The 26,649-nt window shown below is 41.0% G+C and overlaps 1 long non-coding RNA gene across 1 annotated transcript in view; it reads right to left on the reverse strand.

The window, feature by feature from the left end:
* Positions 1-26,649, reverse strand: part of LOC145792439 (uncharacterized) — a 111,236-nt gene that overhangs the window by 62,622 nt on the left and 21,965 nt on the right. The window lies entirely within an intron of this gene.

The following is a 26,649-nucleotide window of genomic DNA, read 5'->3' on the forward strand; positions in this document are numbered from 1 at the left end:
ATGTTTGGAACCTTAATTGAGGCATTAACAAGGTATTTAGATAAGATTAGATAAAAAATCCCAAGTTTGAGTTTGAGTTTTTGACCAGCGTTCACTCTTTTTCCTTTTTCTCCTTTCATACTTTGAATTTGAATGTGAGGTCGGAACCATTGGAAAGCTTGTTTCCAGAGCTTCAATTTGGACACAAGAATGACCTAGAACGGAGTCCCGATAAGAGAGTTATACCCGTTTGAAGTTTTCATATCTGTGCTGGAAGCAGGCCCGCACGAGCGGGAGAAGTGGCGCACGTGCGGGACTGCGTGAGTAAGCAGCCTAAAAACGAGATTTTTAGCTCATTCTTTGCATTTTCCTTTTCCTCCTTCATTCCTCTCATTCTAGGTCCGAAAACCTAGCCCTAAAAACCTTGATTTCCTCCACTTTTATCAATGGATCTTGCATCAAGGATAAAGAACAAGAGAAGATCAACATTTTCAACTGATTGAAACTCGGATTTGTGACGGATTCTCATCCAAGCATCGCTCCTTTGCTTGATTCTTGAGGTAGGGATTCTTGTTCTTCCTCAATACTTCCATAAATAGATAGATTTGTGGTATTTTGATTATATACATGCAAAACCTACATTTTTGGGCATCTAGAGTATATTATGAGAATTGGGGGTTTAGGGTTTGAGATGTTGGGAGTTCAATTGATAGGTTAAAATGGTGGATTATGAACCCTAGGTGTATAATCAATGGGAAAGTTGGAATAAAAAGTAACGGGTTAAGAAATTTGAATTTGTCACTATCCCATTCCGTCCCTAGTAGAGTGGTGCCATGATGGCCAGTAATCTGAGATTACCGAAGGCCAACTTTCAAAATTTACACACAATCAGAGTATCACGTATAGGGCTAACATGTGCGGAAGCAATATATACAAATGTAATTAGTCCATAAGAGCAGTGTATAAGTTAAATGGAATGGCATACATTTTTACGTAGCTTAATACAACAAAATGAAGTACAAAAATACATCTTGACCAAAAGGCTTCTCAGCCATCAGATACAAAATACAATGAAACACAACAAGAAGCATAATCTTCAAGATACTGCAATAGTGCAAGATCCAAAACAAGTAGCAAGTACATCTAGGCGTCACCGCCGTCCTGCTCGTCACCTACATATATATAGAGAGGGGTGAGCTTGGACACTCAGTAAATGGTACAAATAATAAAGGGATTTACATGAATGATATCCGAAATCTTTATCAAATCAAGGCACATCACATCTTGTACAAAGTCCAAGGGCAAATCAAGTTTACCTAACAAATCTTTCAAGTCTCAACAATTAAAGTCTTTCAAGGCTTCCAAGTTCCAAGGGATGACATTAACAAAGGTTGTGCTACAAATGCTTATAGTCCCCTAGCACGTACGGACTTTCAAAGGTTGTGCTACATATGCTTATAGTCCCCTAGCACGTACGGACTTTTCAAGATTGTGTTACAAATGCTTATAGTCCCCTAGCACGTACGGACTTTTCAAGATTGTGTTACAAATGCTTATAGTCCCTAGCACGTACGGACTTTCAAAGGTTGTGCTATAAATGCTTATAGTCCCCTAGCACGTACGGACTTTTCAAAGATTGTCAAAACCAAAGCTAATACTTGATACACAAATTAGGGACAGTCATTCATGCTTAACAAATACTTTTCCAAAACAAGCAAGGCAAGACTTTATCAAAACTTAATAACATAACTTTATTAAAAATACCATTCACATAGTTCTTCAAATGTCGGGGCTACAGGCAAAGATCCAAGTCCTACAAGCACATAACAAATCCCATTGAATGCAGTATCAAACAAGCTTTACATGAATGCAAGTGACCTCGGCATTCTTTCAAAACTAAGGTGGTCCAAAACAAAACGTTGTTCCTCATCTCGGGAAAACATAGTGGGCACCAACCAAATCTTGGCCGAGGTCCCACACCTCCTTGCCGAGGTGTGGTCCCGATGGCCACATCCAAGGAAATGAAGTCGGGAAAAACTGGGTTCCCTTTTCTTGAAAAACATGAACATGAAGAACATGGATGCGAAGATCATACTTTTTTCGTTATAAAATCAGAGATTTCATGATATGAGTTCAAAAATATGGACCTGGGTACCCATACTCGAAGATTTTATGAAAACAAACACAAAAACCTGAATCTTGATGCAAGTTTTTGGATCAACCAAGGCTTTTTCTTCAAGAACACATAAGCACTATTTTCTCTTTCTAAAACTAAACTTTAAATCGATGCATGGCTTGCAGATCAGGTTCGTTCATGCAATGCAGCTAGATGATCAATAAGAACAACAAGAGTAGATTAAGATTCTAACCTCAAGACACGAATCTAACGGCTCAAGGTGTGAAGATTAAGCTGGGAAAATCTATCCCTCCTCTAAGAACTCCTTCTCCCTTTTCTAGAGCTTCTCTCTGCTCAAGAACAAAGACATATAGCAAATGATACATTTCTAGGTCTGCTGGCTGACTTAACACTCAGCTGGGACAAGTGGCACTACCGGGTTGGTTCTCCTCAGAAAGGTGGCTGAGCGAAAAGACAAGACTATGACAAAGTGTGTTCAACAAGCAATATGGCATGGGCACTCCGGCGGGTAATGATCTCGGCTAAGAACAAGACATCGGCAAGTAGGGGAACAATGATCTTGGCTAGGAGGGACAACACTTGACTAAGCTGTGCCACACCTTGGCCTAGATGTGCCACACCTTGGTCTAAATCATACCACTCCAGGACAAGATCACTTAGTTGCAAAGGTAACATCTCAGCCTAGATAATACACATCTCGGCCTTGGTGATGAACACCTCGGCTTAGATAATGACATCTCGGCCAATATGTCAGGGCGAAGGTGGAGGTCAAACAAAGTGGTTCCAAGATAATTCTAAACTGAAGATAACCTCAGCTAAACTCACACCAAGCAAGGTACAAAACAGGGGAGGAACACTTAAGTAAGACAAATCAAGGTTTGCAAAGATGCAACATATCAAGACAAGATCATGTAATATATGCAAACATGACTAGGGTAGAGTGAGGGTTGTTACATCCTACCCTCCTTAAAGAAGTTTGGTCCCCAAACTTAAATTACCTTGCTCTACAAATAACCCCGGATGACGGATTCTCATTTCTTCTTCCATTTCCCATGTAGCATCCTTGCCGTAACGCTTTTTCCATTCAATTTTCACCATTGGTATCGATTTGTTCCTCAACTGTTTCACTTGTCTGTCAACAATTTTTATCGGCTTCTCCTCGTAGCCTAAATCTTCACTAACCACAATCCTGGAATGATCAATTACATACAGTGGATCCCGAATATACTTCCTCAGCATCGAAATATGGAACACATTGTGAACTTGACTTAGTTCCGGCGGTAAAGCCAGTCTATAGGCGGCTGGGTTAACCTTCTCAAGTATTTCAAACGGTCCGATGTAACGAGGTGCTAACTTACCTTTCTTCCCAAATCTGAAAGTTCCTTTCATTGGTGAAACCTTCAGGAATACATGATCCCCAACTTCAAATTCCAACTATCTTCTTCTCTGGTCGGCATAGCTCTTCTGTCAACTCTGAGCGGTTCTGATTCTCTGTTGGATAAGCTTGATCTTTTCGGTTGTCCTTTGAACTAGATCGGGGCCGATCAAAGCTTTATTCCCTACCTCGGTCCAACATATCGGCGATCTGCACTTTCTTCCATACAGGGCTTCATACGACGCCATGCCAATGCTAGGTTGATAACTATTGTTGTAAGCGAATTCTACTAATGGCAAATACACTTCCCAACTTCCCTTGAAGTCTAATATACATAGTCTAAGCATGTCTTCAAGTGTCTGAATTGTTCTCTCTGTTTGGCCATCGGTCTGAGGATGAAAAGCCGTACTAAACCTCAATTCGGTCCCCAAAGCCCTTTGTAAACTCTGCCAAAATCTAGAAACAAACTTTGGATCTCGGTTTGACACAATGGACATCGGCACACCATGAAGTCTAATAATCTCCTTCATTTACAACACAGCAAGTCGATCAGCATTATACGAAGTCTTAACGGGCAAAAAGTGTGCTGACTTAGTTAATCTGTCGATTATAACCCAGATCGAATCCATCCATTTCTGTGTCTTCGGCAAACCAATCACAAAGTCCATGGAGATGTGTTCCCATTTCCACGCAGGAATCGGCAAGGGTTGGAGAAGTCCTGCTGGCCTCTGATGTTCTGCTTTCACTTGTTGACAATACAAACACTGGGACACGAACTCGGCTATCTCTATTTTCATATTCGGCCACCAAAAAGTCTGTTTTACATCCTGATTCATCTTGGTGTTCCCTGGATGAACTGCAAATCTGGATCTATGAGAGTCTTGTAAAATCTTTCCTTTCAACTCTGGGACGTCGGCCACGCATAATCTTCCTTCAAACTTAAGCACTCCATTCTCCAGGGTGTAACCTAACCTCGGCCTGGTGATAATCTCGTCAGCTACCTTCTTCAGGAATTCGTCCTCCATTTGCCTTGCCTTTACTTCCCCAATAGTAGTCGGCTCCACTGAAATCATGGCTAGGCATGCCAAACTTCCCACTGACTTTCTACTCAATGCGTCGGCTACCGAGTTTGCTTTACCTGGGTGATACTGAATTTGCATGTCGTAGTCCTTCAATAATTCAAGCCATCTTCTCTGCCTCAAATTTAGTTCCTTTTGAGTGAACAAATACTTCAAACTCTTGTGATCTGTAAAAACTTGGCAAGAGGCTCCATACAAATAGTGACGCCAAATCTTCAAAGCAAACACTACGACTGCAAGCTCTAGGTCATGGGTTGGATAGTTCTTTTCATGAAGTTTCAACTGACGAGATGCATATGCTATGACCTTGCCCCTTTGCATTAATACACAACCCAAACCCTTATGTGAAGCATCACTGAAAATCTGAAATTCCTCATTACCTGATGGAAGTACAAGAACTGGTGCCGTCACTAACCTCGTCTTCAACTCTTGGAAGGCTGATTCTCTATCATCCGTCCATTCATATGTTGTTCCCTTCCTAGTTAGTTGTGTTAACGGTACTGCAATCCTTGAGAAGTCCTTCACAAACTTTCTGTAATAACCTGCCAAGCCCAGAAAACTACGAACCTCGGACACGTTGGTCGGCGTTGGCCAATTCACAATGGCTTCAATCTTACTAGGATCAACTGATAAACCCTCTTCATTAATCACATGCCCTAAAAATGAAATGCTAAAAAGCCAAAACTCGCACTTGCTCAACTTGGCGTACAACTTCTTATCTCTCAAGATTTGCAAGGCAAGTTTCAGATGATTCTCGTGTTCAATTATACTCTTGGAATAGATCAATATGTCGTCAATAAAAACAACTACGAACTCATCTAGATACGGCTTAAAGACTCTGTTCATCAAGTCCATGAATGCTGCGGGAGCATTGGTTACTCCGAAAGGCATTACCAAAAATTCATAGTGGCCATACCTTGTCCGAAAAGCAGTCTTCTCAATATCCTCGGCTTTAACTTTCAGCTGATGGTAGCCCGACCTAAGGTCAATCTTGGAAAAGACTCGTGCTCCTTGTAGTTGATCAAGCAAATCATCAATCCTAGGCAATGGGTACTTGTTCTTAATGGTTACCTTATTAAGTTCCCAGTAATCAATGCAAAGGCGAAGTGTGCCATCCTTTTTCTTAACAAATAGAATCGGGGCTCCCCATGGTGAAGTGCTTGGCCTAATGAATCCCTTATCCAACAATTCTTGTAGTTGCAGTTTTAGTTCCTTAAGTTCAGCTGGGCCCATTCTATAGGGTGTTTTGGAGATAGGTTGCATTCCCGACATGATGTCCACAGTAAACTCTACTTCTCTATCGATCAAGTGGCCAGGCAACTCATTTGGAAAGACGTCGGGGAATTCCTTAACAACTGGTATGTCGGCTAACTTAACACTTTCATTCGAATCACTTAGTATACTGCACAAATAACCCTGACACCCTTTTTGGATTAACTTATAGGTTTTCAAGGATGAGATTAAGTAAGGTGGCGGCACTACTCCCTTACCCTGGAAAATAACCTCGACTTGGTTTGGGGGTTTCAGTGTGACATTCTTCGAAACACAATTAATGGATACATGATTCGCTACTAACCAATCCATTCCCAATATGACATCGAAGTAAGCCATGGTTAACGGCATTAAATCGACTAACAATTCTACACCCCCAATCACGACCACACGCGCCCTATAAATGGATGCAACAATCATAGTTCTCCTAGATGGAGTAGACACATATAACTCATAGTCAAGGGGTTCTTGTTCTCAATTTAACTTCTCGGCAAACTTAGCAGATACAAATGAATGCGTAGAACCCGAATCAATTAATATGTATGCATCTTGAGAGCAAATTGGGAGCATACCTGACACTACTGTCTCAGCATTCTGAGTGTCTCCTAGTACCAATGCAAAAACTCTGCCCTGTCTCGTCTATGCCCTCCCGATGTTATTCCTCTGTGCATAGCCCGAGGTACTCCCATTCTTCTTACCATCATCAGTCCTTGCCTTCGGACAGTCCTTCACACGATGACCCATTTCACTACATTCAAAACAGGCTCCCGATGCCCAATGGCAAACTCCGGAATGCGGCTTCCCACAGCTTGCACACATTGGCCTAGTATTACCCTCTTGGTTCGAGTTGCTGGAGCTGTCCACATTCGCTTTCTTCTTAGCATTAAACGGAGCTCGGTGATTATCATAGTTCTGCCTCTTCTTCGGATTTTCTCCTAAGTTCTGATATCGGTTCAAGTTAGCCTCTGCCAGGATGGCCTTGTCCAACACTCCGGCGTAGGTCGGCATATTGAGCATGTTAACTCGATCCTAAATTGGTCCACGCAGTCCACTTTCGAACTTCCTGGCCTTTTTGTATTCATCATCGACCATGTGAGGCGCGTATCTCGCCAACTCGGTAAAAGAACAGTCATATTCTGCCATTGTCTTATTGCCTTGTGTCAAAGTCTGAAACTCTGTGGTCTTACGGTCTCGAACACTAAAGGGGAAATGCTTGTTGTAAAATAATTCCAAAAATCTGGCCCAAGTCAGACCTGGGTTGCTTTCTCAGGTCATCATCCACCATCTTCGTGCATCGTTGTCGAGTGTGAATGTTGCCAATGACACCTTCTGGGCGTCGGTGCTGGGAAAAATCTCAAACAGTTTCTCCATTTCTAAGACCCATGCTTCGGCTTTCATTGGTTCAATACCCTCAGAGAATCTCAGCGGTTTCATTTTCCTAAACTCTCAGATCAGGGCTATGGTGTCGTCCCCATATAAAGCTTGTTGTGGAGGCACTTGCGGCGCTGGAGGGGGTGGAGGCGGAACTGCATGTCGGCCGTTTGTCTGCTCGGCCTGGGTAGAAGTGGTACTAGTGTCTCGTGGCCTAGGTTGTCTTAACTCACGGACCAAACCTTCGACCAATCTCTCTAATCTGTCCAATCTGTCCAATCTGTCTTCGGGATGATATCGGCCAACTGGTGGTCTACCCCTTCTCATGATGCTAAGAGTATGCAAAATGTGACTTTAAAACAAAACGATCAAATAGACATATATGCAAGTAACAAACAGTCAAGCCGAGATGATGCACACTTCGTCAAATAGCAAGCAGCATGATGCAATCCTAACATCTTTCTAAGGGAAATCCTATGCTCTTTAGGACTCAAGGTGTGTGAATAACGTACTATGAGGAACTTCTGCTCTGATACCAATCTGTCACGACCCCATTCCGCCCTTAGTAGAATGGTGCCATGATGGCCAGTAATCCGAGATTACCGAAGGCCAACTTTCAAAATTCACACACAATCAGAGTATCACGTATGGGGCTAACATGTGCGGAAGCAATATATACAAATGTAATTAGTCCGTAAGAGCAGTGCATAAGTTAAATGGAATGACATACATCTTTACGTAGCTTAATACAACAAAATGAAGTACAAAAATACATCTTGACCAAAAGGCTTCTCAGCCATCAGATACAAAATACAATGAAACACAACTAAGAAGCATAATCTTCAAGATGCTGCAATAGTGCAAGATCCAAAACAAGTAGCAAGTACATCTAGGCGTCACCGCCGTCCTGCTCGTCACCTACATATATATAGAGAGGGGTGAGCCTGGACACTCAGTGAATGGTACAAATAATAAAGGGGTTTACATGAATGATATCCGAAATCTTTATCAAATCAAGGCACATCACATCTTGTACAAAGTCCAAGGGCAAATCAAGTTTACCTAACAAATCTTTCAAGTCTCAACAATTAAAGTCTTTTAAGGCTTCCAAGTTCCAAGGGATGACATCAACAAAGGTTATGCTACAAATGCTTATAGTCCCCTAGCACGTACGGACTTTCAAAGATTGTGCTACAAATGCTTATAGTCCCCTAGCACGTACGGACTTTTCAAGATTGTGCTACAAATGCTTATAGTCCCCTAGCACGTACGGACTTTTCAAGATTGTGCTACAAATACTTATAGTCCCCTAGCACGCACGGACTTTTCAAGATTGTGTTACAAATGCTTATAGTCCCCTAGCACGTACAGACTTTCAAAGGTTGTGCTACAAATGCTTATAGTCCCCTAGCACGTACGGACTTTTCAAAGATTGTCAAAACTAAAGCTAATACTTGATACACAAATTAGGGACAGTCATTCATGCTTAACAAATACTTTTCCAAAACAAGCAAGGCAAGACTTTATCAAAACTTAATAACATAACTTTATTAAAAATACCACTCACATAGTTTTTCAAACATCGGGGCTACAGGCAAGGATCCAAGTCCTACAAGCACATAACAAATCCCATTGAATGCATTATCAAACAAGCTTTACATGAATGCAAGTGACCTCGGCATTCTTTCAAAACTAAGGTGGTCCAAAACAAAACGTTGTTCCTCATCTCGGGAAAACATAGTGGGCACCAACTAGATCTTGGCCGAGGTCCCACACCTCCTTGTCGAGGTGTGGTCCCGATGGCCACATCCAAGGAAATGAAGTCAGGAAAAATTGGGTTCCCTTTTCTTGAAAAACATGAACATGAAGAACATGGATGCGAAGATCATACTTTTTTCGTTACAAAATCTGAGATTTCATGATATGAATTCAAAAACATGGACCTGGGTACCCATACTCGAAGATTTTATGAAAACAAACACAAAAACATGAATCTTGATGCAAGTTTTTGGATCAACCAAGGCTTTTTCTTCAAGAACACATGAGCACTATTTTCTCTTTCTAAAACTAAACTTTAAATCGATGCATGGCTTGCAGATCAGGTTCGTTCATGCAATGCAGCTAGATGATCAATAAGAACAACAAGAGTAGATTAAGATTCTAACCTCAAGACACGAATCTAACGGCTCAAGGTGTGAAGATTAAGCTGGGAAAATCTATCCCTCCTCTAAGAACTCCTTCTCCCTCTTCTAGAGCTTCTCTCTCCTCAAGAACGAAGACATATAGCAAATGATACATTTCTAGGTCTGCTGGCTGACTTAACACTCAGCTGGGACAAGTGGCACTACCGGGTTGGTTCTCCTCAGAAAGGTGGCTGAGCGAAAAGACAAGACTATGACAAATTATGTTCAACAAGTAAGATGGCATGGGCACTCCGGCGGGTAATGATCTCGGCTAAGAACAAGACATCGGCAAGTAGGGGAACAGTGATCTCGGCTAAGAGGGACAACACTTGACTAAGTTGTGTCACACCTTGGCCTAGATGTGCCACACCTTGGTCTAAATCATACCACTCCAGGACAAGATCACTTAGGTGCAAAGGTAACATCTCGGCCTAGATAATACACATCTCGGCCTTAGTGATGAACACCTCGGCCTAGATAATGACATCTCAGCCAATATTTCAGGGCGAAGGTGGAGGTCAAACAAAGTGGTTCCAAGATAATTCTAGACTGAAGATGACCTCGGCTAAACTCACACCAAGCAAGGTACAAAACAGGCGAGGAACGCTTAAGCAAGACAAATCAAGGTTTGCAAAGATGCAACATATCAAGACAAGATCATGTAATATATGCAAGTATGACTAGGGTAGAGTGAGGGTTGTTACAGAATTTTTCTTGAAATTTCTAGATTTTTTCTTGAAACCCTAGGTTGATTCATGATGATAATCAATGATTTGGCCCAAATTGAAAGTAGTATTATGAAATTGGTAGGTTGAATTATATATGTACAAATTTAATTGGAATTTGGTTATGTTTGAAAATTATGTTTAAAATTTGTGAATGAACTTTGTTATGAGCATTGTAAATCATGTTATAATGAGAAAGGAAATTGGGGGAAAATGATTTATTAATGATATAGATGGCATAAATTCAGTTATGGAATGTTGAAATGGGATTTAAGAATTTCTCTTGAATTATGTTAAATTATATTTAATGGTGTTGAGTGGAATCATGTTGAATCATGTTGATTATGTGGAATCGTATTTGTTAGGTTTTATTTCTTGGCAATCCCGTTTGACAAAACTCCTTTGAGTTGTAATTTTATTCGCATTTTTATTTCAGTGAGGCTATGAGTTGTTAGATGCGAATCCAACCCGAATCAAGCCTTTTAGAGAAGTTTGTGATGCTAATGCTTTCAAGATTGCCACTTCACTGATTATGACGGGGATCGAGCTGCCCGGTCAGCTCACGAGGGTCCAGGGGGCAGCACCCCTTGGCGAGTCCGGGGTAGCGCCACGGCGGGGTTGAGGGGCAGCGCCCCCGAAGCAAAATGCAAAAATGCATTCCAAGTTGCCTGTCCGCTCGAGCGGAGAATCCCTGGTTCCAGCAGTTTTGGTCGCCTGTAAAAGTACTGAGATGTGTGATTTCGCACTCGAACAGATTCTCTAGCGCTCGAGCGGACCTCTGTTATATCACGCGCAGATTGTGCTGAATCCGCTCAAGCGGGCTGTTGGGCGCTCGAGCGGAGATCGCGGGACAGATTCTATAAATTCACATGTTGGGTCAGATTTTAGGATTACTACTCCAGATCTTCTTTTTGGGTTCTAGGGTTTATATCTGGGGATACTTTGTGAGTTTTCTTTGATTTTTTGATTGAGTATTCAACTCATGTTTTAAAGAGTATACATCAAAGGTTTTGTTTGTTCTACAAAAGAGAGAGTTGTTCTTCGGTGGATTCTGAAGAATTCGAGCCTGAAGCTTTGGTGGATTCTGGGGTGGCTCATTGTAAAGACAATTCTGAGATGAAGGCGGGTTGGAAGAGGCACATAGAGGTTGGTTCAATTAGGCGTGGATTCGCTAGGTAATTGAGAGTATACCTGTGTAATTCCTTTAAATCTTCTTAGTGGATTGTTTTGTGGCTGTTGCTCGTGGTTTTTTAATCACAGTTGGAGGTGTCCAATTGTGGTTTTTCCACGTTAAAATCGTTGTGTTGATTTGTCTTGATTGTTTGATTGTGATTGTTATATACTGCTTAAAATTGTTACATAATCACAAATCAATATCTAGGGGATTTCTAGATTTTTCAGTATTGATTATGTTGATTTTGGTTTTTGTGATCTAAAATGTAGAGTTTCCAAAATGGGTTTAATCTCAAATCATTTTATTAAATTCCTAGTGGGCTTGTTTTGTCTTTCAGCTCAAGAGGATAATTCAATGGGGTTTCTTTATGGGGATGGGAAATGTTTGGTTTTTGGTGAAAACCCTAGAAATTTAGAGATTTTTGGGGAACATGGAAATGTTCATAAAACTCCTTTCTTTCTTGAATAGAAGATGAATGGGTGCAAACTCCATAATGTGTTTTACAAGAATGGTAATCTTTTAAATATATCGAGTTAGAGAAATGGTTTTGAAAACTTCATGTGTAATCCTTGATGAGACCATGTTATTATGACTTGTGAAATGAGGAAGTTGATGGTATATGGTTGACTTGAGAAGGAATGTTATGAACCATGGAAATTTTTGCATTTGCATATCATTTCATTTATTATTGTGCATGGTGGTTCTAAATCGAAGAGATTTGCATTCATGGCAGAAAATGAATTGTATGAGAAATATGGAAATGTGTATGGGGTAAATACGTTGGTAAGTCCGGATAGGGGGTAAATGAATTTGATAAGTTGGCCTGAGTGTCCAGGGTGAAAGACCCGAAAGCCGCGCGGATAGGTGCCGAGCCTTCCGGTTAGCACCGGTAAAAATGATAGTTTGGTAGTGCTTGTTGAGCCTACTTACAGACACCAGCCTAGGGATTACCAGTGTTGTATTTACCGCCCCTATTGAATTAATATTGGAAGTTTGAAATTGATAAAATCACAAGATAATATTGAGAACGTGGTGATTTTGAATCAATGTATTGAACTGAATATTTTTCCTCATTGATTACCCTTGGCATAGCATTGCATTTACATTTACTTTTGTGTTGAGGAAAAAGCATAACTATATATATACCTTGTGAGAATTCTCTATAGAACATGGAAATTAATTATAAAAAAAATGGTTGGTTTTTGAAAATGTTTTGGGTGCCCACATCCCGCCGTATAGTAGCCGACAAATGTGGGGGATGGTTTAAAAAAAATTTAAAAAAAAATTTGTTAAAAATATATACAAAACTATGTATGAACAATGCAAATGAAAATGCAATGCAATTGAATCATAATCCAATCATGAGCGGTTCGAAACCACACCTATGTCAAATAGATTGATGGAGGTAACAAGTCCGTCTACCATAGAACGGTCAACAGAACCATGAGTAATGTAGACGGACACAAGAACAAGTATTGGGGGGAATGACAAAGGTGGGGAAACGACCCGCTGGGGAAAGGACTACGATCCTAATACTGGATGCAACAATTACACTACAATGTAATATATAATAAAAATGCTGGGGAAATGGCAATGGATATGGCACGTGGGCCAAACCAAATCTTGCCTAGGCAAAGCATGTACGCATACAAGTCACGTCTAACATAGAACGGTCCACTGAACTATGCTTCGACACGAGAAGTATGGGCACATACCGGACCAAGCTCAACATGGAAATTCGCAAGCCATAAATGGAAGGTGATGCAATGAATGCATGCAGATTACAATGCAATGTGCACTAGGATGGAAAAGATACGATGGATAAGGCACGCAGGCCAAACCAAATCTTGCCTAGGAAGGGCATGTACACGTACAAGCCGCGTCTAACATAGAACGGTCCACTGAACTATGCTTCGACACGAGAGGTATGGGCACATACCGGACCAAGCTCAATCATGGAAAGGCGCGAGCCATAGATGGAAGTGATGCAGTGAATGCATGCAAGCTACAATGCAATGTGCACTGGGATGGAAAAGATACGATGGATAAGGCACGCAGGCCAAACCAAATCTTTGCCTAGGAAGGGCATGTACACGTACAAGCCGCGTCTAACATAGAACGGTCCACTGAACTATGCTTCGACACGAGAGGTATGGGCACATACCGGACCAAGCTCAATCATGGAAAGGCACGAGCCATAGATGGAAGTGATGCAGTGAATGCATGCAAGCTACAATGCAATATACACTATATTACAATGATGCATGACAATGCAACTATTTACGATGGTGTATGACAATGCAACTATTTACGATGATGCATGACAATGCAATTATATTTTTTGTTTTGTTTTTGTTTTTGAAATGCAAATGCATGATGATGCATGATTTCAAAGTGCGCGACAACGCACGGCTTTTAAGATGCACGTGAACTTGAATATGCGACGACGCGAGTCGCTTAAAATACACGTATAATGCAACTTATCAAAAGTCGTTCGAGCACGACAAACACCGAAGGACTTGCACCTTCAGAGGATTTAGGGTCTCCTAGACCGTATGTACAAGACGGTGTGATGCGCAAAATAGCGCGATTGAGTGCATGCAAAATGCAATGAGATGCGCAAAATAGCGCGATTGAATGCATGCAAAATGCAATGAGATGCGCAAAACAGCGCGATGCGTTAGACAACGCGAGTGCACAAGACAGTGCGATGCGCAAGATAGCGCGATGGAATGCATGCAAAATGTAATGAGATGCGCAAAACAGTGCGATGCGTTAGACAACGCGAGTGCACAAGACAGTGCGATGCGCAAGATAGCGCGATGGAATGCATGCCAAATGCAATGAGATGCGCAAGATAGCGCGATTGAATGCATGCAAAATGCAATGAGATGCGCAAAATAGCGCGATGCGTTAGATAGCGCAATGCGTTAGACAGTGCGGTTGATTTGAAATGCACAAGACAGTGCGATTGATTTGAAATGCACAAGACAGTGCGATTGACATGTGATGCACATGGGGCAACTTTTGAGTTTTGTAAAAGCCAAAAGGATACGGAAAGGATACACCTTGCATGAATTCAAGTGCCACGTACAGAAGACACGATCTGAGGTCAAAACGGAGGTCGGTTGAGCGTCGGAGATGCACGTTTCTTGCATTGTTTTGAGCACTAAAGGCCCTGGACCCCACACATAACTCAAACAAGGGTGTAGGAGGCTCCAAACCACTATAGGAGACCACCGGATGTCCACCGGCCATCATAATGCATCACCGGCCATCCATCGGCCATCATATAATTCCATCGGCAAACTATTTTGCCGACTGGCAAAGAGTGTGGCCGACCGGCAAAAAGTCCCTGTATCGGGGCAATTTTGGCATTTCGCTACGGGTCTTTTAAAATAGGGATTCTAGCCCTATTTTCTTTACTTCTCCTTGCTCGAAATCTTCTCCTCTCTCTCTCTAAAATATTTTCCGAGCCTTATTTCCTCGTTTTCCTTGGTTCTTGGCTCCATTTCGTCGTTCGATTCGCGTTCACCCTTGCATTTCGAACGTTTTGAACCGATTGAAATTTCATTTCGGTGTTGTTTTTTCGATTTCCGCCACTCGGGGCTTGTTTCCCTTGAGTTTTTCTCGATATCTGTGCCTTTTCCGCACTTCGGCTTTTCCGGCCTTTTCCGGCCCTCTCGGGGTTGACTTTTTGTTGACTCTTCACATTCTCGCCCGGTTTTTCGTCTTCCGGCCATTTTCACATTCTCTTCGAGATGGCGGACGATCTTCCACAGGGCGGGACCCCTCTAGAGCTCGAGATGGATCCCGAGGCCGACCCCTTGCCACTTCATATCCGGCCGTTCGATCCGGAGACCTACAGGCCTGCAGTTCATGTGATGCTCCCCGATGGACTACGCCAGTTCCGGAGTTTCGAGAGGGGCGTGGCACCTGACCTTCTCCTACGTGAGCCTACCTCTCATCTGTCCTTCGGCGCTTCCGAGGTAACATTCTTTCCTCTGCTTTATTTTCCGCAATGTAGAACATAACTGCCATTAGTTGATTCTGTTCTCTAACTGTTTAGCCCGGATGCACCAATACACTGTACACTGTAGTTGATTGCAAACAAACTTACAACCGATATCTGTTTGAAACTTACACGTGCACACACACTGCACTGACCCTGAATCACCCAAACACACGGCGCACACTGTATTTCACTGCATACACACTGGTACCCGGTATCTGCTTGAGTCTGAAAACATGCACACATGCTGTATTTGCCCTGAACCACTCAAACACGCTGACACATCACACGTTGTAGTTCACTGTAAGTACACCGGCACCCGATGTCTGTTCGAATTTGAAAACATGCACACATGCTGTATACCTGTATGCTTCTTAAAACTGCGTTTTGAATATTGCCTCGCAATTGTTGTTTTTGATTACAGGGGGATTCCCATACCATCCGCGGGTATGGGAATGTCGTTGCTCGGGATTGGTACATAGAGCTGCCAGACGCGGTTCGTCATATCGTCGACGAGGCCGATTTCAGCATCTTCTGCAGGGGGCTCTCCCGGCTTACGCCCTGCAGGCCCTTGCTTGCCGCTTTAGTGGAGAGGTGGTGGGATACCACCAACTCCTTCCACTTCTCCGTTGCGGGGGACATGACGATGACCCCTTACGATTTCTCGATGCTCACCGGCATCGGGGTAGGGGGTGATCCGATCCCCTTCGACACCGATATGGATGAGTGGGACGCCGCCCAGCTGTACCTACTCGGCACTCAACCTCCCCTCGCTCGGGCAGGGTTTGTCAGGTACTCTTGGTTCGAGAGCCATTTCCGGATTCAGCCAGCCTTGGCAGAGGAGGCACAGATGACCCCAGAGGAGGTGGATCAGTATACGCGGGGCTTCATCATGTTCCTCTTCGGGACGACTCTTTTTGCCGACCGGGCGAACACCGTGCCTCTATGTCTGTTGAGCGCACTGGTGGATGTCAGGTGGATCCGCCGTTATGACTGGGATGGCGCAGGCTTGGCCACATTGTATGGTTACATGAGCTCTTCTTCCCGCCTCAGCGGACAGCTTCTTGGCGGCCACTGGCGAGCTTGGGAGGTACATCTTCTTCCTCTTTTACATTTCTACTTCATGTTTTCTGTATTCTGTACACTGCACACACCACGGTCTGCCTCTCACTGACTATATACTGCGCACGCGGCACACATATACTCTGCTTTACTTTGACTGTATACTGCACACACTGTATACTCTGTACAATACACTGCATAACACAAGGCTCTGCCATTTCTGCTTTATTCTGTATTTTGCTTTATCTGATAGTCATACTTATATCTGTTCTGCAGTTATGGGTGTATGCCTACTTTCCCAGGCTTGCCCTAGTACCTGATGTGGAGACCCCACTCGGCGTCCCCTTTTCTCATCGCTTTGATGTGCGATGTGTACGGAGAGCACGGGAGTCTTTTATTTTCTTCCGCCGCTACTTCGACACCATCACCGCCGCGGAGGTATGTTCAACTTTAGAATTTGCTTAGGCTTCGCTTAGCACTGTACGTTTGATAACAGATAGATAACAAACTGCATATTTACCCGTAGATCACCTGGCAGCCCTGGGCTCCGTTGCCGGCCGTGGTGAGGGATCACTACGAGGGCGTAGGGGAGACTGCCCGTTGCCGGATTCTGTTGGAGGGCCCGGTCTGTCGGGCTTGGTACCTGGGCGAGCATTTCTTGCGTCAGACCCTGGGTTTACCGGAGCAGATAGTCTCGGGTCCGCCTCCTGCCCGTATGAGAGATACTGAGAGGTTCACCGCCCAGGAGATGGCCGATTACACGATCGGCTGGGACGCGGGGGACTTCAGGGGTGAGGGCGACTTCAGAGAGTACGTCCAGACCTACATTATGCGGTCTCTGAGCGGTGGCCGCCGAGCTGAGAGAGAGGGACCTGCGGCGCCAGTAGCTGGGGCAGGGACGTCGAGGACGGCTCGTGTCCGTGGCAAGAGCAGAGCTCAGAGGGGTCAGGGGGTTAGCTGGCCAACGCTACCCACGATACTGACATGCCGAGGGCAGGGTGGGGCGGCGTACCAGATTCCCTTTACTCCTCCTCCGGCTGACCATGAGTTGGTCGGGTTCTATGACTTACGTCCGGTATGTACTACTTCATCTTGCATCTTGCATCTTGCATTGTCATTTTATTTCAGTTTATTTTGATATTCCGCAGAATACTGATGTCTTTGATACTTTTGCAAGCGTCCTCCGAGTACACCCGGCAGTCTCTGGAGTTGAATGCCTCCATGATGGGGATGCTACAACGGACCTTCGACCTCCTGGCCCTCTATAGTATTCCGGTAAGTTCTTCTGATCACGGTCTCAAACCATTCATAAACTGATTCGCGTAATCTGATGCACGACACAACACCTGACACACTGATCTCACAGCATCTGATACACTGCATACACTGCATTTATACACTGCATTCTGCACTTGATAAGCTGCCCACGGCGTTCACACACTGTACTTATACACTGCATTCTGCACTGATAAACTGCTCACGGCGTCCACACACTGTACTCATACACTGCATTCTGCACTGATGCACTGCTCACAGTATTCTGATGTATTTGCCTTTTGTGCTTTTCAGCCTCCCTTCCAGATTCCTCCGGTGGGTGGCGCTCCGGCTGGGCCCTCTATTCCTGCTCAAGGAGGGCGTGGAGATACTACACGTCCCCGTACCAGGGCGGGGCGTGTTCATGTCAAGAGTAGCTCTCGGGCGTCGACCCCTGATGATGACGATGATGATGATGATGAGTCCGAGGCAGAGGCAGAGGCCGGGTCATCTGAGGAGGCTGGAGATGACTCAAACTCAGGCTCAGATGGCGATGCTGATGACGATGCCCCTGGACCTTCGTCCAGGAAGAGGGCAAGGACAGATCCCCGGGCCCGAGACTACTAATGATGATCCAGATTGCTGCTTTTCTTCTTTTTCGTACTCTTTTTTTTTTTTCGTCCTTCTCTTTGCTGGTAGTTAGATTACCTTATACTGCCACAGGCAGATTTTTGTTTTCAAAGCTATGTACTTGAAAAAGATAATGATATGAACAAACTTTTTGCTTAAAAAGTGTTACATTTACATATCTTATGTATTGCATCGCATCACATCATGTTACACCTCAATGTAAATGGAATTGACCTGTTGTCTGAAAAATCGAGCATTTGTACTGTAATGATCAGATAACCAAACGGCCTCATAGCAAAACAGCCCAAGCAACACACTGCTCAAACTGAACGCACAGCCCATACTCTGTTGGGGATTAGTCTGCATACAGCCCCTAACACCACACTCGGTTCATTCTGCACACAGCAAATCCTGAACAAACGACCCAATCTGACAAGACGGAACACAAAGATGGAACCAGTTGAAGTTGAAGCACGCTCAGATGCCCCGAATTTGTTTCTTCTTCTTTTGCTTTGCACAGATGTAGAGAATGGCACAGCACTCTGAGCATAAACAATTTTCAAAATAAAAAAGGATTTTCGACCGGGGTATCGACCCTACAACTGAACACAGCGGGAAGGACTCAAACAAAAGGGTACACGACCTAAACACAACGAGACACGCTCGAAAAAGACCCAAAACAAAAGCTGAGGTGAACAAAACGAAAGACACGACATGCGGACATGTTCAACGAAAGACCTCAAATCTTGAGTAGCCAGTTCCTCCGGGAAATGTCTCCCTCCAAAACATTTTACTTCTTTGGCGACTAAAATTCAATTTTTGTCACGACCCCAAACCGCCCCTAGTAGTTTGGTGCCGTGATGGCCAGTAATCTGTAATTACCGAAGGCCAACTTTCAAAAAAACTAACACAATCAGAGTATGGATATAGGGGGCTCACAAATGCGGGAGCAATAAATCAAATACAAGTGGTCCATAAGAGCTGTGCATAGATCAAATGAAATGTCAAACATTCCAATTAACTTTACAAGTTGAATACAACAAAGCAAGATATGTGTTACATCTTGATCAAAAGGCTTCTTGAGCCGACATATACAAAATACAGCAATTACAAGCCAAGAAGCATGATTTTCAAGATTCGCCGACATGAATGCAAAATAAAGCCGACATAAGCACGGAACCAAAACAAGCTTTCAAAACAGTCTAGGCGTCGCCGACGTCCTGCTCATCACCTACATTTATATAGAGAGGGTGAGCTTGGATACTCAGTGAATGGTACTAGAAATAAAGGTTTTGCATGAATAAAGCCGAAGTCTTTCAAAACAAAACTCGTCAAAACTTTATCGAACAAGGGATGAACCGTATTCATCAATCAAGTATTTCAACATCGGCGAAGCAAGGGATGAACCGTATTCATCAATCAAGTATTTCAACATCGGCGAAGCAAGGGATGAACCGTATTCATCGATCAAGTATTTCAAGTATCAAGGGCTGTACGATCCGTAATCGTTTAGTCAAAGGTACTGCGAAAGTTTATAGTCCTCCAGCACAAGGGACTGGTGTTACTTAGGCCCGTGGCCCGATTTAACATAGTAATCTCTTCAAGAAAGGACCGTATCCTTTTACACTTAGTACTGCGAAAGTTTAGAGTCCTTCAGTACAAGGGACTGGTGTTACTTAGGCCCGTAGCCCGATTTAACAAGGACCGTATCCTTTTATGCTTAGTGCTGCGAAAGTTTAAAGTCCTCCAGCACAAGGGACTTTCCAAGAGAGGACCGTATCCTTTTCAAAGATGGCATCAAAACAAGGATTATACTTGATGCATCAAAACAAGAGCTATTGATTCATGCTTAACAAAACACTTTCGTCAAAACAAAGCAAGCAAGATTTATCAAAACAAGTATAACATAGCTTTATCAATAATACCACTCACCTCGTTCTTCGGGTGTAGACTCAAAGCAAGGATCAAGGTCCTACAATCACATGGCAAATCACATTCTCAAAACGAGCTATACCTATATATGAATGATCTCGGCATTCTTAACAGATCCAAGTAAACATCAAAGCAAAACATGCTGGGAGTTTAAACACTGCTCTCGTCTCATGAAAACACATTGGGCACTGTCTAGGATTAGGCCGAGGTCCCATCAAACAAAGTCGGGAAAAACCTAGGTTTCCCTTTGGAGAATATGAAGAACATGATCATTTGGAAGATGGATGCAAGTTCACAACTTGTTACAAAAATCTAAGTTTTATGCCAAGAGTTCAAAACATGGACCTGGGTACTCACGCAAGAAGGTCATGCAAGATCAAACACAAAACATGATTTTCGTTCCAAACTTTCGGATCAAAATGAGACTTTCTTCAAGAACACATGAAAAACCATTTTCTCTTTTCAAAACCAACTTCAAAACGGTGCATGGCATGCAAAACAGATTCGATCATGCAATGCAGCTAGATGATCAACAACAATAATCAAAGTAGATCAAGATTCAAACCTCAAAACTCGAATCCCACGGTTCAAACCACGAAGATCAAGCTTGGAAGACTTACTCTCACTCAAGAACTTCTCTTCCTTCTCTCTAGAGCTTCTCTCTCTAAGGGTAAAGATTTGAGGCAAGAAAATGATGTGTTTCAAGGTCTGCCGGCTGTCTTAACAATCAGCTCGGACACGTGGCGCTACCGGGTTGGTTCAGCTCAAAAAGGTGATTGATTGATAAGACAAGTCTCTGACAAAGCGTATGCAGCAAGCTTGGTACAACACATCGGCAATGAACGACATCGGCTCGAATCAAGGATAAGGCAACGGGGTAACAAAACATCGGCTAGGGAGGACGACGCTTGACTAAGCTGTGCCACACCTTGGCCGGGGTGTGTCACATCTCGGCCTAGGCCATACCTGCCCAAGGACAAGGTTCACTAAGTGCGAAACATCTCGGCAATAAATGCCCGAGGTGAAGATGGGACCAAGGTCTCAAAATAGTTCTAAGTACAAGTGTCAATTTAATTGGTCCAATAGTTTGAGTTTTATTTACTTTAATTTGTTGTAAATAAAGGAATGGGGAAGTCAATAGTTTCACAAAAGTGTTTGGTCAATCTTTAAGAAAAGCTACCGCAAAAACCAATGGGCCCATTTTTGCAACCAATAAAGATATATACAAACAATGTATGAATAAAAATATACTCAGAAGTATACTAATGCGACATTTTTTATGTAGAAATTCTGTGTAGCTTAGCATTGTTCTTTTGGAATGAGATTGACTTCTTTCTGGTATTAAAATTGAGTAGGACAATAAATTAATAAAATCTTAGATTCTGCCACGTCACTAATTTATTGTAAATTAGTACATCATAAGACAACTAAAATAATTAAGGTTTTGTAAACAAAAATTTAGGAACAAAATAAAAAAATTAGGAACAAAAACCAAATTTTACTAATACAAGTAATATTTTGAGAAAATTAGTGAAACATCCCTCTTCAACTTTGTATAGTAGGAGAGGTCCAAAGTGTTTTTTTTTTTAATTAGCTAAGGTCCCTCAACATTTTTACAGAAAACATTCAACTTAGAGAAATTTCGTCCAACTCAGAGAAATTTCAATTTTCTTCGGTCCTAACTCAGAGAAATAAATTTCTCTGTGAAATTTGAAATTTCTCTGAGTCAGTGTGAAATTTCTCTGAATCGGGTGAAATTTCTCTGAGTTGAATTTTCTTTGTAAAAATGTTAAGTGACCTTACTATTATGAAAATATTGTATGTCCTTTATCTTATAAAATCTTAATATGGGGGATCTCAAAAATATTTCCCTAATATTTTTCATAATATACGAAATTCATTTTTATTAAAAATAAAAAGATGAAAATTTAAAATAAAATTTAAGAAGATTGAAATAAATATAAAAATTAATTAGTTATTTTATTTTATGTTTTTGGAGCCACAACAAACGCCTTAACACCAAAACCAAAACCAAAACCAAAACCTTCCTTTGACCACCAATAAACCGCTACCACGACACCAAATTCCTTTTAAGTTTAAAATCTATCATTACAATCAAAATTACATATGAATTTTTTTAAAATTATATATATATATATATATATATATATATATATTAGAGAAAGAGGGAGGGAGACAAAAAAAAAAAATAGATAAGATTGATATGTGTCCTACAAAATTTGATATGACACATTATAATTATGACAATTTCACAAACGGAATGTAATATGTTGTACAGAAAGTGTAATTTTATAATTTGTACAAATTTATTTGTTTAAATTTTACCTATTGAACAATGACACATGTATTTGGGAAAATTAGTGAAACATCTCTCTCCAATTTTGTGTAGTAGGAGAGGTCTAAGATTATTATTTTTTTTATTAGCGAAGGTCCCTTAACATTTTTACAAAAAAAATTCAATTCAAAGAAATTTTACCCGACTCAGAGAAATTTTAGCCCTTTCAAAATTTCTCTAGTATGATTACAAAGAAATTTCAAAATTTCTCTTTGAAATCAGAGAATCTTCTCTGTGAAAATTAAAATTTCTCTGAGTTAGGAGGAAATTTATTTGAGTTGAGCAAAATTTCTCTGAATCAAATTTTCTCTATAGAAATGTTGAGGGACTTTAACTACTATAAAAATATTATATATCATTTATCTTATAAAATCTTAATATCAAGAATCTTATAAAAAATTCTCCCATGTATTTTCATACATACTATTTTAGAACAAAATAACCTCAAGGAATTGACCTAAAGGTTGTAGTTTGGGGCGAGGACTGGGTTGTGCTCCCTCTAAGTTTCGAATTCAACTCCCTTGGGGGTGTACTACCATTAACTCCTTGGGCAATGCCGCCCCCACACCCCCCCCCCCCCCCCTCACCCAAACAGAAGAAAAAGAAAAAAAAATTAGAACAAAAAGTTAGTTAATTTTTTTTTAGTGTAACTACATAAAAATAGTTAAAAGTTACTTGAACTTAAAGTCTTTTTTTAAAAATAAATAAATAAATTATTTCTATTTAATTGCAAAATAAAATTTTAATTTATTATTTAAAACGTGCATAATGCGAATTTTATGCAAATTCAAAATATCGATTTTGCCTCCGTTTGGGAAGTGCGTTGGCTTTTTGACTTTTTTGTCTATTTTAGCATGGGGCTAAAAAACCTGGTTTGGAAAGGGCTTTTTGGCTTTTTTGGCTTTTTGACTTTTTGGTGAGACGTCTTCATGGTAAATTACCAAACTGCCCTTCAACTGTGTTTTACATGTCAACTCATTTTTTTTGGTCCTCCACATCAGATTGTTTGCACCGAAATTGTTTTTTTTTTTTTTTCTTTTGGGTTTAGATTTGGCGTATTTTGATTTTTTTTTTTAAATTTATGTTTTTGTCATTTTTCTTTTTTTATACATTAATTAGTTCTTGTTCTTTAATTTACGTTTTTTGTCTTATTTATTTTCATTGGTATACAATAACTTTTTTTATTTTTCAAAAATGAGTTTTCATGTGTTTTATTTATTTCTAAATTACATGGCGAATGGTAATTTATGTTTTTATGTTTTTTTTTTTTAAATATTTTTGAATGAGGCGTATTTTTCTCGTTATTTTTTTTTAATTTATGTTTTTGTCATTTTTTAATTTGTACACATTAATTTGTTTTTAAATGTCAAAAATGGGTTTTCATGTGTTTTATTTATTTGTAAATTACGTGGCAAATGCTAATTTCTATTTTTTTTTTTTGGATGAGGCGTATTTTTGTCGTTCTTTTTTTTTTGAATTTACGTTTTTGTAATTTTTTTTAATTTGTATACATTAATTTGGTTTTAGTTTTCACAAATGGTTTTTCATGTGTTTTCCCTATTTTTAAATTATGTGGCAACTGGTAATTCATGTTTTTTACTTTTATATTTTTTTATTTTTTACTTTTTTTTTTAATTTGTTTGGTTTTTTTGGAAAAACGTTTTTTTCATGTTATTTATTTAAAATGATGTGAAAAATCTTATATTCTCAATGGCACATGACAAAAAATAAGGTCTGTTTTGGTTTTTTGTTGTTTTCAACTTGTGTTTTTATGTTTTTAATTGACATCGCACATGATAATTTCTGTATTACTTTTTTTTTTAATTTTTCTTATTTGTTTCACCTTATTTTCTTTTTTGAAAAGGCTTTTTGCTGTGGTTTTTGGTTTTTCAAAGTTAGGCACGTCACGAACTAAAAAAATCTAACATTCCCATGTAAACACATACATATCCTACATGATAATATATTTAAATACAGTCTGTTCCACGTGTGTTACCAACGTTACAACCCTACGAAAATTAGGTCAACTATTATATATTTCCTAACGTTCCGTTATTACACAAGTAACATAACTTGTCGCGTATGCAAAGGCGCACCAATGCCATATCCGGGTCCTCATCACCAACCATTAAACCATCCTCATGTTCAACTTCTGGTATGGTATTTACTATTATCATAGCCTCTTCCTCATCACAGATTGGATGAGCAGTTGTTGGATTACCCGTGTTTCGCCGTATATAATTATGTAATGCCATTGACGCACCTACTAACTGAACTTGCACATTTGCAAAGTCATACCGAGGCATGTCTCGAATAAACCTCCATCGATTTTTCCAGGCACCGAAAGTGCGTTCCACCACACTGTGTAACAACAAGTGAACTTTGTCAAATAATTCCCATGGCATGTTTGTCGTCCTGTTCCGTTGAGTACGTCGGAATTCTTGTTGGTGGTAATAACGGCTGCCTCTGAATGGTGCTAGGTAACCTATCCGGTTTGGATAGCCAGAATCGACAAGATAATATTTTCCTACAGACAGGACAACAATGTATAACACCAAAAACAAACATTGTGCTTCATTTTCAAGTAACGTTGTTTGACAAAAAATTATAACCCCATCAATGAAGAATTCATGGCACTGTGTTACCTTCTTCAGGATGTAGAAATGGGACATTGTCATTTGGTAGTATCTCGTTGAAGATGCGACTACCATGCATACTTCCTTCCCATTCGCATGAAATGAAGATGAAACACATGTCAAAGTCGCACGCGGCCATGATATTTTGCGTGTGACAGTATTTTCTACCGAAATATGTTACCGCATCTGGCCCCTTAACCCATGCACTTACATGTGTTCCGTCTATTGCTCCAATACAGTCCTGCCAACAACCCAATTGTATTGTTACTCCTACGGGTACATGTAATGGTTATTTTCATCTTTCACGTCCACTTAATAATAAACACAAAATAACTAGACTTCGCACAAATAACTAGGTACTATTTTTTAGAAGTACCTTGAACGGTAGATATTTCCGTTAAGACTGCACGTATGGATGTATACGATGCTGACTATATGTGGGCCGGCAATGAACAACAGTGAACTCTTTCATAGAAGCTAATACGTTATGCACGTGCCGAGACACTGTCTCCCCCGAATGTTGGAACCGTTCTTGGATTTCCCGATTTTGCTTCCCTTTCAACACGTGGATAAACATTGCAACGTTTTCTTCAACAGCTAAGCCATGTGGACGTTGCGGTACTTATAACCCAAAATCATTTACTAATGTCTCACACAAAGTGGCAAAAACTTCCTTCGACATGCAAACATTTCCTTAAATCGACCCATATGGCCCGCATATAGTTCGGATATCCATGCATTCCCGGCCAGTATAGAAGTGCAACATGGCGTTTTAGCCATGTGTTTTTTGTACCACTCTATGACATATTGGCATGCTTGTAGAAATGTCCAGTTATGTTCTTGTTGCAGCTGTATGGCCATTCCATTAAGCATTTCCCTCAACTCGTCATTGTTGCTTCCATCCCAGGGATTCATCACGTCTTTGTTGTCGCGAAACCTACAAGAGTGGCACTGTTTCAATCAATTTGCGCGTGATGCATGGACTCAAATATAATAACAGTTTCCAATTATAGCAGAAGCCAACATCATTTTTAATGTTAAAAAATGTCGTCACCAATGTCATGATTATCGCATAATGAACTGAATTAAACAAATAGTGAACCTATTCGTTATCTTGAGCAAGGGGACTATTAACACAGCATAAGCCATTGCTAACACAACCACAAAAGATGACATCAAACAAACCTATCCGGTTTCCCAAACACAACATTTAATTCAAACACAACCATCATATTCCATTCCAAAAAAACACACAACCATTTAGACATCGCGTTTAAGACAAACATGCAAACCATTACTAAACCATAGCTAGCAAGAAAGAAAAGAAAAAAACATCGTACAAGTTTCAAACATACAGACACAACCATCATGTTTTAGTACAGTTCCAACAATAACATAAGTAAAAGTTTTCCAAAGCAAGAGAAGGGCAGGCATCTTCAGCATTAATAACACGGTAATATCACATTTGGTGA

This window comes from Camellia sinensis, chromosome 6 (assembly GCF_055761805.1).
Source record: "Camellia sinensis isolate YWXY chromosome 6, ASM5576180v1, whole genome shotgun sequence".
NCBI classification, from domain to species: Eukaryota; Viridiplantae; Streptophyta; class Magnoliopsida; order Ericales; family Theaceae; genus Camellia; species Camellia sinensis.